This window comes from Microchirus variegatus (genome assembly GCF_963457635.1).
Source record: "Microchirus variegatus genome assembly, chromosome: 4".
In the NCBI taxonomy this organism is placed as follows: domain Eukaryota; kingdom Metazoa; phylum Chordata; class Actinopteri; order Pleuronectiformes; family Soleidae; genus Microchirus; species Microchirus variegatus.
In genome coordinates, this window is record NC_139805.1 from 238,976 (window position 1) to 251,359 (window position 12,384).

Here is a 12,384-nt window from a genome sequence, read left to right on the forward strand (position 1 = left end):
TGATGGGTATTGGTACTGGTTTTGCTCGACGGAAGCATTCACTTGAAAAAAATAAGCAGTTTTTCTGAATTAATACATGTCACAGTTATTCAGTTTAATCATCACACTGCATCATCTTATGGTACAGTTCGGTTAAGTACCTACAGTAAGTAAGTAAGTAAATTTAATTTATAGAGCACATTTAAAACAGTTTCCACTGAGCAAAGTGCTGTACATAGAATATGGCTACAGCATGGAACGGTTTGGAATGCTAAAGCCTTGAGTAAGGCTTGCATTTTGACTGAGAACAGGCTCTTTCCTGCTCAGGTTGTGGCTGTTTGTCTCAACAAGACATCAAGTTTTGCATGAAAATCGACTGTGGCGTTAACGAAAAGAAGTCGCAAGGGAGTGATGTTTTTCTGTCACCCAATCAGCTGACTGTTGTGGGTGGAGCCGGTCTAGCTCCAACCTGACTGCACCATACCCTTCTATTTTGGTTTCACAAGGAAAAGCTGGCAAAAATGGAACGGTTGATGCTAAATATTTTGGTACTATAGCTAATTGCAAAAAAATATGTACTGTACTGTTCCAAACCGAACCGTTCCACTCAGTGGAAACATGAAGTATGTCATACTGTATTTATTCAACTGATCTTGGAGACACTTTGCAATGTTAAGCCGATCCAAATGTGCTCTTTGTATGAACAACTTGTCCTGAGGTGTCCACAAGAAATTGACAAACTAAGCCATAATCTGTGTGAGAGGGGGTGGAAGTGACCCTTTCACTGATATATATCTTGCATTTCTTATCCAAACAGTGTCAAAGTCGGCACTACACTCACTGCACCCCTTAAGGTGTGAAACCTGTCTAGCTGTCTAACTGTTGGACAGTTATGTGAAGTAACAGCCAGCCAGATGTATCTTGTATTTGTAGAAAGATGGATATAAACGTGTATTCAGGTATTTGAAAGTGTTTTATTTTCAAACTCAATGTAAAACAAAGCAGAAGCTGCACAGAAGCTCCATGGCAGGTGACCAGGAGAACTGGTGTGAAAGACAGACACATTCTGATCACCCCTCTCTACTCCAACTGTTCCAGGGAATATGGCCTTTGCATAGTTTGCTTCTTTTTCAAAATGCAAGCTGTGGCTACTTTGTCCATTCAGCTTATTTTAGAAACATTGTGGTGCAAAATAGCGGTCTCTATAAAGCAAGACCTTTGCCTAAAATTCATATAAAAGGCTTATTGTACAGGCTTTGAAAACCAAATACCAAAACCAAATTATTTTAAAGATATTATACAAGGCTACACAGTTGGTGTAGTGGTTAGTGCTCTGCCTTTGCAGCAAGAAGACCCAGGTTCATGGAACAAGGGCCTTTCTGCATGGAGTTTGCATGTTCTCTCCGTGTGTGTTCTCCGGGTTCTCTGGCTTCCTTCCGCAGTACAAAAACATGTGGATTAGGTAAATTGTACACTCTGAATCAGAGGTTGCGCTAGACTTTTTTGTTGTCTGTCATTTTGACTGACAGGGTCATAAAAATCCTGTCATAAGCTATTTTTACCGGTCACTTTAATTTATTTAATTTAAATGATAATAAATATTCAATTTAATTTAATTTTAATTCATTTTTAATTAATATTCAGTCCAAAAAAGCTGAACAAATAATCCATACTGTGGATACACACAATAAGCAGAATATGAAGAATATGTAACTTTTTCTCCGCAGTAACAAAAACATCTGTGGCTCCAGTAGCTACATATGAACAATGAATAGTGAAATATGAGCGAGTCACAGATGCTCCAAAGCCTTCTGTCCAAAGCTCTTTAACCAACTCCTGCTCCCACTGAACTCTGTTCTCCTGCTTCACCTCCTTGCTGACGCTTCCTCACTCCACCGAGGCCAAAGGTCTGAGTTTGTCCTTCATCTGCATCTTTCCCTCTTTTTTCACCTCTTTTATCAACATAAAGAAACTTCTGACACTCAACTGCCGTGACATTTTTCCTCTTTTCTACTTTTCTTCTTCTACAAGAGCCAATTACTGTAATATGCTCTTCGCCACCAAGTGGTCAGGGGTGTGAATTGCAATCTGTCAAAATGACGGATGGCCTTCAGATTTTTCCGTCGCCATTTTAAAAAAAACGGTCAATGACGGAAAATATTCGGTTAATGCGACCCCTGCTGTGAATTGACCATAGGTGTAATGTACTGTCTTAGGCCACCATTAGATTTGTTGTTTTAACAATGCTATGACAAGAGAGGATAATTATTTCTATTTCACTTTATTGGAACACATCCAGAAAATATGCATGCAATTTTTAAATCAATCTAAATATAAATATAAAAACATTCTCTCCAGGTGTCAAGTATTTAGCATGATCTACCCTTACACTTGAACACAGCTCTGTTAATACTGGAGTGGAACCTTCATTAATGTTACTGGTAAATTCTGTGATTGTTTCATTTAAAGAAATATCTGCTGTAAAAAAGTCTATTGCACCAGGTTTATTCAAGACATGTTTGAGCATCACATACACGTGTTGCATGAGTTAAACTCATTGACAGCTCGCTAATATACAAGAGCAGCTTTAAGTCACATCACTTCATTCCAAATTCACATGATCACGGAATTTGACAGACAGAAAAAACAACAGAGCTGTTGGTGCCTGAAACCTTTGCACAGTACTATATATATAATGTATAGAATCACTATACTTAAAATTGTACTACATCTTCTTAAGTGAAACACAAAATTTTAGGTCATAATTATGATTACATTTTTTTTCCCCCTCAACGATGAGGGCAGCCCGTGGCCAAGAGGAAAGGAACTGGCCATTTACGTTGGTTCAAATCCCGGGAGAGAAGGCACCCAACCCCCCACTGCTCCCCAGACACAGATATGTGTAAAGAACATGGGTTGAATGCAGAGATCAAATTCATTATGACTAAGTAAAGTGGCTTTGTGCAAAAATTCTTCATTCTGAAATTCTAAAATCTTTAATATGTGATCAAGTCCCTGTGTTTTCCACTATGTCTTTGTTTAATGGAACAGTTTACAGTTAGATTCTACACATTTTCAATCTTGTTTGACCATGAGTTTAGGTCTGATAACATTCTCAAGTATAATAAGAACTTAAACTGTTACCTTGGTCCAGGAGATAAGAGATAAAAAAAAAAGACAGGTTTAAAAAAAATAAAAAAAATTATTTTGGGTGAAAATGTCAAGAATTAAGAATCACAGAACAGCCATGTCTCCCTTCCTCCCTCCTCTCCCTCTCAACCTCCTCCCCTGGCCTCACTTTGTCAAGTCACCTATAACTCATTCCTCACCTCACCTGTCTTCCCCCGTCTTAGTATCAACTAATTCAGCAAAACTGGAACGGAAACTTTCCTGCTGGGAGGATCAGACATAAAATCCCTGCTCCCCAAAAAGAAAAACAATTTAAACCCACCAACCCTATAGGTTCAAAGCTACACACACACACACACACACACACACACACACACACACATGACGCAACCATTTTGCACTGATTGTTTCAAATCTCCCCTGAATTGAGCTTTTTTTGTGCAATGAGAGATAACACTGAGGGAGCTGAGGGTTTATGTGTGTGTGTGTTGATGCAGCATCCCAACAGGGTTTGGATTCTTAAATATGCCATACTTTTCTTTTTTTTCTTTTTTTTGATGTGATGCAATAGTGATGCAGGGGCTGCCTCTCTCTCTTTCTGTGTGTGTGTGTGTGTGTGTGTGTCAGACTGCGAATGAGTGAGTGGTTGAAAGTCTAGTGCTGATCTGAGTCTGTGTTTAAGGCTGTTGTTCAACCCCAATGAAATTATAGGTTCTCTGTTGATGAGAGAGGGGAAAGCCCTCCCCTCTCAACCTTACCACCACACTTTGTGTGTGTGTGTGTGTGCATGCACATGGATGCGTTTGCACACGTGTGTGTGAGTGTGAGTGGCAGGGCTGCTATCTCTGCCATCACACGTGGATGTGTGTGTTAATAGAGAATGCCCCATGTTGCCACTGCCTTTGTTTGGCAAGGACATACATATGCATGAGACCTGAGTGTGTGTGCGTCTGTGTGTGTGTGTGTGGGGGGGGGGGGGGGGGGGTTACTAATTACTAGATTTATCTCATGAATATGTATGGCTGCATCTTTTATTATGGGATTGGCTTAAACACATCACACAGACGGACGAGTGGCAGAGAGAGAGGCAAAGCGGGGGTGAGGACTTGAGAGGGAGACGCCTCTTCAGAAAGAAAAAAAATAATAAAGACAGAAAACGAGAGGTTTTTCCGCTGCCATCAATTTGAACCTTCAACCTCCGCTGTGCTTGTTTTTATTTCTCAAAAATAATGTTCAACTTTTCTTTCTGTGTTAAAACAAAAGTGTGGACCTGACACTAATAAGTGACCATCCCTTTGTGTCAACATGGATTAAAAACCAGAGAGAAAAAGGAAGATAGATTTGTGGCGAACAATTTCCTCTTTCTTTTAATTAATTCCACTCGTCTCACATTATTAGCCCTCGGAGACACTTTTGTTGCCTGTGCTCTTAGATACAGCAACACGATCCCTGTTGATGTCAAGGTTTGAGTCCATCATTTATAAATCTTTGGTGTCAATCATGTGCATTTTTTTGTCAACAAGATCTGATGCTACTTTTATTAAAAGCATATAAAGCTGCATGAAGTGTTACAAATCGTTAAATCTCTAAAATAGGAATTATATTTAGTATTCAAGTCCTTTACTTAAAAAATATTAATGCCACGGTGGGAAATACTTCATTACAAGAAGGCCGTGATGACTAAAGAAAAAAAAAATCATAATAAACAACATTAAAGCAGGATTTAATAGATTTAGTAAAGATTGTGGATATTTTCAGAGGTCAATTGATGCAGGTTTTTTGTTTCTGGGATAATATCTTAGGCTGGTTTTCTCTTGGAGAACCTCCATCTGATAAAATAACACTTCAAAAATAATAAAGTTCAATAAACATTTGACATATTTTAAAGAGAAATATTATCTATAAGCTACACAGTATATCAGATACATTAAACGGGAAATTAATAAACAGAAAAATGTATCTGTAATAATAAACAGCTCTTGTTTCATAGTTGCATTTATCACTTTTCTGAGAGCAAAAAAAAGTAAACTTATATAGTTGAGTAATATGCAGCAGGTTAATTACAAAATAATTAACCAATTTTGCCAATTGCAGGGAGAAATGTATTTTTACCTTAAAGCTCCAGTGTGTGAGCTATGCAAAGCTTTCAAAAAGTATATATTTGACCTGAAAAGCAGTGATGTCGAAATAAAATTTGAGCAAAGAAAATCATTTGATACAAATATTTTGAGTGCAATAAGACGTTTTTCTTCTTCTTTTTTTTGCCCTTAACTGTTATTTTCATGATTTAAAAAAATCCCTATCATTAAGATTTGTAATTTTCTGGAGTCCATTCTCAAACAAAACATTTTATTTTTTAATCTGAAAAGCACAATTTTTGGGGGTGTTTAATTCCTGCAGCGCTGCAGAATTTTACTAAAAAATACTTGTCTGACACAATTAATCTTTATCAAATGACTACAGTGTCTTTCAGTTTGGATATTTTACCTGGTCTGACTGTGGAATTGAAATATATTGCAGAAATAAATGTAAATATTCAAATACTATTGTGAAGTATTGTGCAAAGTAAAGTACAGTATTCATTATTAATCTCCGGGGGAGATATACATTACTGAAATAAGATTGTCTACACTGTTTACAAGAGTAAGTGTTGAAATATACACATGGGCAGGTTATACAACAGCTGGAGTCGAAAAATAAAAAAACAAAAAGATGTAGGTTGGGATTTATGTTACTATATATAAGACTGTTAATGCACAATATAAGTACCAAATTAAAAGCAGCAGATTATACACAAGAGCACAAAGGAATTAAAGGTGCTGACAGGTTAATGCAGGCATTAATGTGATTGATTGAATCTGTTTGGTTCTGACGTCACACTCATACGTTTCACTGTAACACTGAGTGAGGACAGAACTGACGACGTTAAAAACTTTTAAGGACACTTAAAAAGTCACTTAAAGTTCTCCCTCTTGTGATCTGGGATGTTTACAAAATACCAGACATGAAGAACTATTATGGCTTTAATCATGGTTTATAATCATGGGATAACAGAAAAAAAGAGAGAAAAGAATCCTGAAATAAGCGTCTCATCCTAAACACACAGTGATTCAGCAACGAAACCAAACCTGAAATCACTGCTGAATTTACATACTGAGAGTAAATAAGCATGTTTTAATAGATGTTAACTAAAATCTAAAACCAAAACCAAAAAGGCATGTATGTTTTTCCCTATGTTTTTTTGTTAATAGATTAATTTTGCATCATGAAAACATTGTAAAAAAGAACTATTTATCATTCCACATCAACACAGACACTTTATTTTAAAACATCTATCATTGTGATTGATTTCATGACAGAATATCGTGATATAATTGTAAGCTCATATTACCCTCCCCAACTAAATAGTATACAATTTTATATAAAAAAATATAAATACACGCATGCACTCACGCACGCACACACACACGCACACACACACACACGTCGGCACTACAATGCATGTATTATTTGTTATAATTAAACAGTTCTATTTTATCAGATAGAGGAACAGAAGGAAATCGGCTAAATGTATAGACCAAAAGCATTGGCGACCTACTGCCCTGGGTTTGAGCCCCGTTTGGAACAACTTCAGAACGGACGAAGGCCTTTCTTCAAGGAGTTTGCATGTTCTCCCTGTGTGTGTGTGGGTTTTCTCCGGGTTTTCCGGCTTCCTCCCACTGTTAGGATTTACTAGGAGGTGGACCCGGAAGCAGACGGAGACGGTGAGTATATTTCAAAACAAAAGTAATATTTATTTACAAAAAGGGCAAACATTAACGACCACGCCTCCTGCAGAGAGAGAAGGAGGAAGAGCATACAGCAGCAGCAGCAGACACAATAATAATAAAACAAAATAATAATAATGTGAGATCGTGACACCCACAGTCCAAAAACATGCGATATGGGGATTAGGTGAATTGGTCACTCTAAATTGACCGTAGGTGTGAGAGTGTGAGTGAATGGTTGTTTGTCTCTATATGTGGCCCTGTGATGGACTGGTGAACTGTCCAGGGTGTATCCCGCCTATCGCCCAATGTCAGCTGAGATAGGCACAGCACCACCTGTGGAGGATAAAGCGGTAGATGATGGATGGATGGAGTTATGTTGCTAACAAACAAATAGACAGACAAACACACTCCGGCGAAAACACATACCTCCTTGGCGGAGGAAAACCCATATGAGTCCACCTGTGGTCTGGACAGGACAGCATCTTTGGTGTGGATCTGGACCACAACCTGCCAATTTGTGACCTCTTGTGCCTTTGGAAAGGAAATCAACTTAAAATCATTGTACACGAAACTGCACAACAAAATTACAAGGTCAGATGTGTGATGAGCATTGGCGTGATCATGCTACACCACTGATCTTCAGCATCCATGTCTGTTAGTAGCCATAGGCATGACTTTGATGAATGAATGAATGGATGAATGAATAAAGGTGACACCTACCTCTGCTCTCGCTTAACTTTTTTGTCTCTTTTGTTCTTCCCGTATACAAGCACTGCTGCCACTTTTGGCTCTACCTCCCTTCCAGTCACCCTGAGCCCTGCAATCACACCATCAGGGGACTATGAAAGCTGCTATCTCTTCTCCAACCCCACACACTGTTCTGTACCTCTGACAATAGTCTGGCAATCTGAGCGGCGCGAGGCGAAAATAAAGGAGCAGGACAGGTTTTTAAAGAAGGGAGAATGTCAACTGTCAGTCTGTGCCTGTGACGTCGGAATCAGTGTCAGCCATCAAACTTCTATCCTGAGAGAGAGAGAGAGAGAGAGAGGAGGAGGAGGAGAAAACAAATGTAAAAGGAATGAAGGGAAAATGGCAGTGTGAAAAGGACGTGAAAAGGCTGGTCATCTTTGGTTTGAGGGGTTTGATTTGTTACGTTATAAAAAGCTGCCCTCTGCATCGGTGGAACAGGGAGCATGAGGTTCAAGGGAAAGAGAATATAAGACAATGATGTGACCAGAGTAGCTGTCGTTCACGAGTGTTAACACAAACATCGCAAGTTCCACACATTGAGAGAAGGCAGTGGGGCATTGAGCTGTAGAGAAAGAGAGGATGCAGAAGAGGGGAGAAGAGGAAGAGAGGCGGCTGTGTTTGAAGAGAGCTGTTGAGATAAATCAGTATGTTTATGTTCAAGGGAGGAACAAAGTGTTCTGTTGGCAGAAGAGCACTCTATTGTCCATTTCCCCTTGGACTGTTTTCACTGCACCCTTTTGTGCATCTGTGTGCTTTGGGACGACGTCAAGGCCAGTTCTCGTGTCATTAAAGTCTCCAAAGTATTTTTCGGAGGATCTTCCCTCTGCGAACACTTATATGAGTACATTAACATTAAGTAGTGAGTGTGGGGGGAAATAAAGGTAAGACATTAACATAAAGATTGCCTCTGTCTTTGCAGACCCAATCCACCATAAATGACAAGGTCACTGACCAATTATGAGATACAGATTTTCACTGTAAGAGCTGTAAATGTGGAAGTGTCTGAAATGCAGTGAGCATTAAGCACCTTAATGTGTGTGTGTCCATGTGTTTACAGGACAGTGAATATTTACTCTATATTTTAGAAGTTTATAGATAGTCAGGATGAAACTTGAAAGAGGTTCTTATGCTTTCTGCTGGTGTCAGAAGTCTGTATATGTTATATAAACACACTTTACATGGTGTTGATATAAATCAAATCTGGTCAATACAGACTTTTTATGCCTGTTAAAGCACTGACACACATGACTGAACATAAGTAGCTATACTTGTTTTAGCACAGATCAAAAGTTGTCCTCCTTATTAAAACCTGGCATCAAATGCTCTTTTTTTGTTGATGAATTACTGGCAATTCATCATCATCCATCATCCATTTAGCTCTAAATGCATAAATAAACAGGGAAAGAAACAAACATGGATTCTTTGAATAAACAGAACCACAATACAATACATCAAGTGGACAGGAACAAAATTAAATGATCATGTAACGATTCACAAACTCACGATTCGATTTGTATCACGATTTTTGACCCACGATTTGATACATTCCACAATTTTTTTTAAATTAAAAAAACGTTTACAACATTTACTGATATAGCAACTTAATGTAACATTTAATAACAAATATTTTTGAACACTGAACAGATTTGAACATAAATAAATAAATAAAAAACCAAAGATTTCTCTCTTTTCTGTAACAAAACAATACTGTTGAAAAATACAAAGTAAATGATCAATCAGACTGGGATTTGTCCCCAAAGCATGCTGGGAAGTGTAGTTCTTCATGAGAAGCAGTGTTGTTCCAGTGTAAATAACTTGTTTTGATAAACAGCAAAGGTAAGACAACATTTCTGCTTGTATTTCTTGAAAGTCAGTTGTTGTTTTGCTCTTATTTTGGGGCTGGATCCTTGAATCTTGTTCGTAGAGTGATAAAAATCAGTGAATTCTCCGCTGTTTACATAATCACCTTTCTGTGGAAATGCAGCATGTCTGTGTTTGTCCAAGTAAGGCAAGGTTTTATGACACTTTTGTCGCTGCGTCTGACGCTGCCCCCGATACTGAGGACATCAGTAAAGAAGAGATTAACGCGATTAAAAAACATAACGCGTTAATGATGACTGTAATTAATGAATCACAATTAACACGATAATTTGACACCACTAATAAAAATAAGTTTGGTAGCACAAACAGCTCATATCATGTGGCTGACTGGAAAAATAAGTGGGAGTTAGAAACGGCGTTTAGCGACTTCTGTTTCCTCAGCCACAGACAGGTTTGTGGCTCTGAGTATCACGATTACACATATCGTTACAGCTCTAATGTACAGACACTGATCCAGGACTTTTGAATGTTACTCAAGTGTTCAATATCTGAAGAGCAAAATACTTAAAAGGAAGTTTTCTTGATGTTTTTCTTGAGTCAGACAATCTTGTACTCAATCTTGACTTCGCAGACTTCCGGTTTTCGGAATAGCTCTTGCCAGCACTCTTGTGTGCTTTACGGTGATGTCAAGTGATGTCACCATACTTCAGTACAGATAAACTAGTTGATTTAACTATTTATTCCATAGCTCAAATCCTCCCAATCATCAACATGTAACATGTGAATGATCACATGATGTTTAAATGTGAAACTGTTGTTATTGTTGTATATTTTGTTGAGAATGTGTTGAATCCTATGTTGCTTTCACATTTTGCTCTGACTGTGTTCCGTTTTGTACATGTAAATGCACGTAAACATCATTTATATTCAGTTACCGTTTCTGCTTAAAATAATCATGTTGCTGCTTTGACACTCTCAAGTATCATAACAAGCAAAATGTCGTCATTTACCTGTTCGAGGTCCCAGTCAGCTCCGTAGTTCAGTGTCAACAATGCACTTGTTCCACCCACAGTGGTGGAGTAAACAGCAGTGTGCGTGACTCCTGTTCACTGATGGTAAACAGTGGCAACAGTGTGAGAAGTGAGGACAAAGACGCAGACACTCTGTATGTTTCCATGCACAGTTAAACACTACAGTGCTGTTCAACTTGACGACTGTCCTTGTACCAGCAGCAGTGGTGAGGAATCAACTTACTAAATGAAGTGTGTCCGCCTCCACTACACAAGCGGCGAAACACCCCTTTCAGGTTGTTAGTGTTGGGTAGTTTCTGATTTAGCTTCTAGTTAATGGTTATTACTGGGTCTTCCTACAATCCATTAACTTAAAAATATCACAATCTTCAAGCTGATATAACGTCTTTGTCAGTCCAAGCAGTGTACTGGCCTGAATTGTTGTATGCACTGGCTTCATTTAACACTTATATGACAGGGGTGAGATAGAGAGCACAGACCAGCTTGAGTCCAACTGTGGTCCAACTGAAGTTATATGCCTCATGGTACAGTTTGGTTTAGTATAGTACGGTATGTGTTGGAATGGTAAAGTCTTGGGTCAGGCTTGCATTTTGACTGAGAACACTACCTTTATTTGGTTGGCCAGGTGTGGGCTGTGTCCGATAGCTGCGTAGCATGACGTTGTACCGGTGCAACGACAACAAATGGCGAAATTGAACGCCACACAATGGACATCCAGACGCTCTTTTTGCCTCAACAAAACATCAAGCTTTGTATGAGAATAGACTGTGGGCGAAGAAACACCGGTCACAAGGGATTGACGCTTTTCTGTTGCACAATCAACTGGCGGTCAAGATCCACCCTGACCTTACTGTACCATCTTACTCTTGTACCCCAAGGGAAGGTTTGCTGCAGAATGGAATGGATGAGGCTGGTTATTCTGGAACTATTCCTAATGCAATAAATACGTACCATACTGTTCCATTTGGGAGAATTAGAATTTGGTTTTACAGACTAGTCAGACTAGCATGCTTACATGTTTTTTATTTCTCATGTCATCTATACTGACTGAATACTGTCTGGACAGACATGGTTTTTGAAGTGGAACAGGCACAAAAAAGTGGAGAATGAAGAAAAGACAGGAGGACAGAAGCTCTAGCTGATAGCAGAACTTGAGCGTATCTCTTCCAAACTCTAGCATGTGTGACATGACCAAGTGGAACGGTGTTCCAGTAATGCATGATATCAAGCAAAGAGAGCAGAAGGAAACTGTCTGTACGTATCTCTGTCATCCCTTACACTCTCTTCCATCCATTGTCCTCACATACGGTTTTGTCTATCTGTGTCCAAACTGCCCAGAGCAGAGAGGAAAGGGACGAGTGAGGCGGGTTAGGGTGGACGGGATGAAGTGATTCCAGTCTACAAGAAAGAGGAGAGGATGATAGACATTCTGCTCTTATTATCTAGAATGTATCAAGTTAATCACAGCTCCATTCTCCCCCAGTTCTCCCCTGGGCTCACGAAGAGACACTGAAGGAAAATTGGAAAAGTATCACTGGGCTGGAGGTAGAGACGAGCAGAGATGGACAGAACAGCGGGGGATTGTGGCTTACAATAAAGAGAGGGGTAGAGAGACACAGAAGATGGAGAGAGAGAGAGAGAGAGAGAGAGGGAGGGAAAGAGAAGAGATAAACCTGTTAATTTTTCATTGCCAGCTGGTCGTAATCACAATGTTCTGTGTCCTTAGAGCCATTAAGAGTTGGCCAATTTGAGTGTGAGCATTGGTATGTGAGTGTGTGTGTGAGTGTGTGTGTGTGTGTGTGTGTGAGTGTGTGTGTGTGTGAAGGAAGCAAGATGGATTGGGCTTCATTACCGAGACTTAGGGGATCCACACCCCAACCTCTCATGCTCCTCTGTGTCGCTGC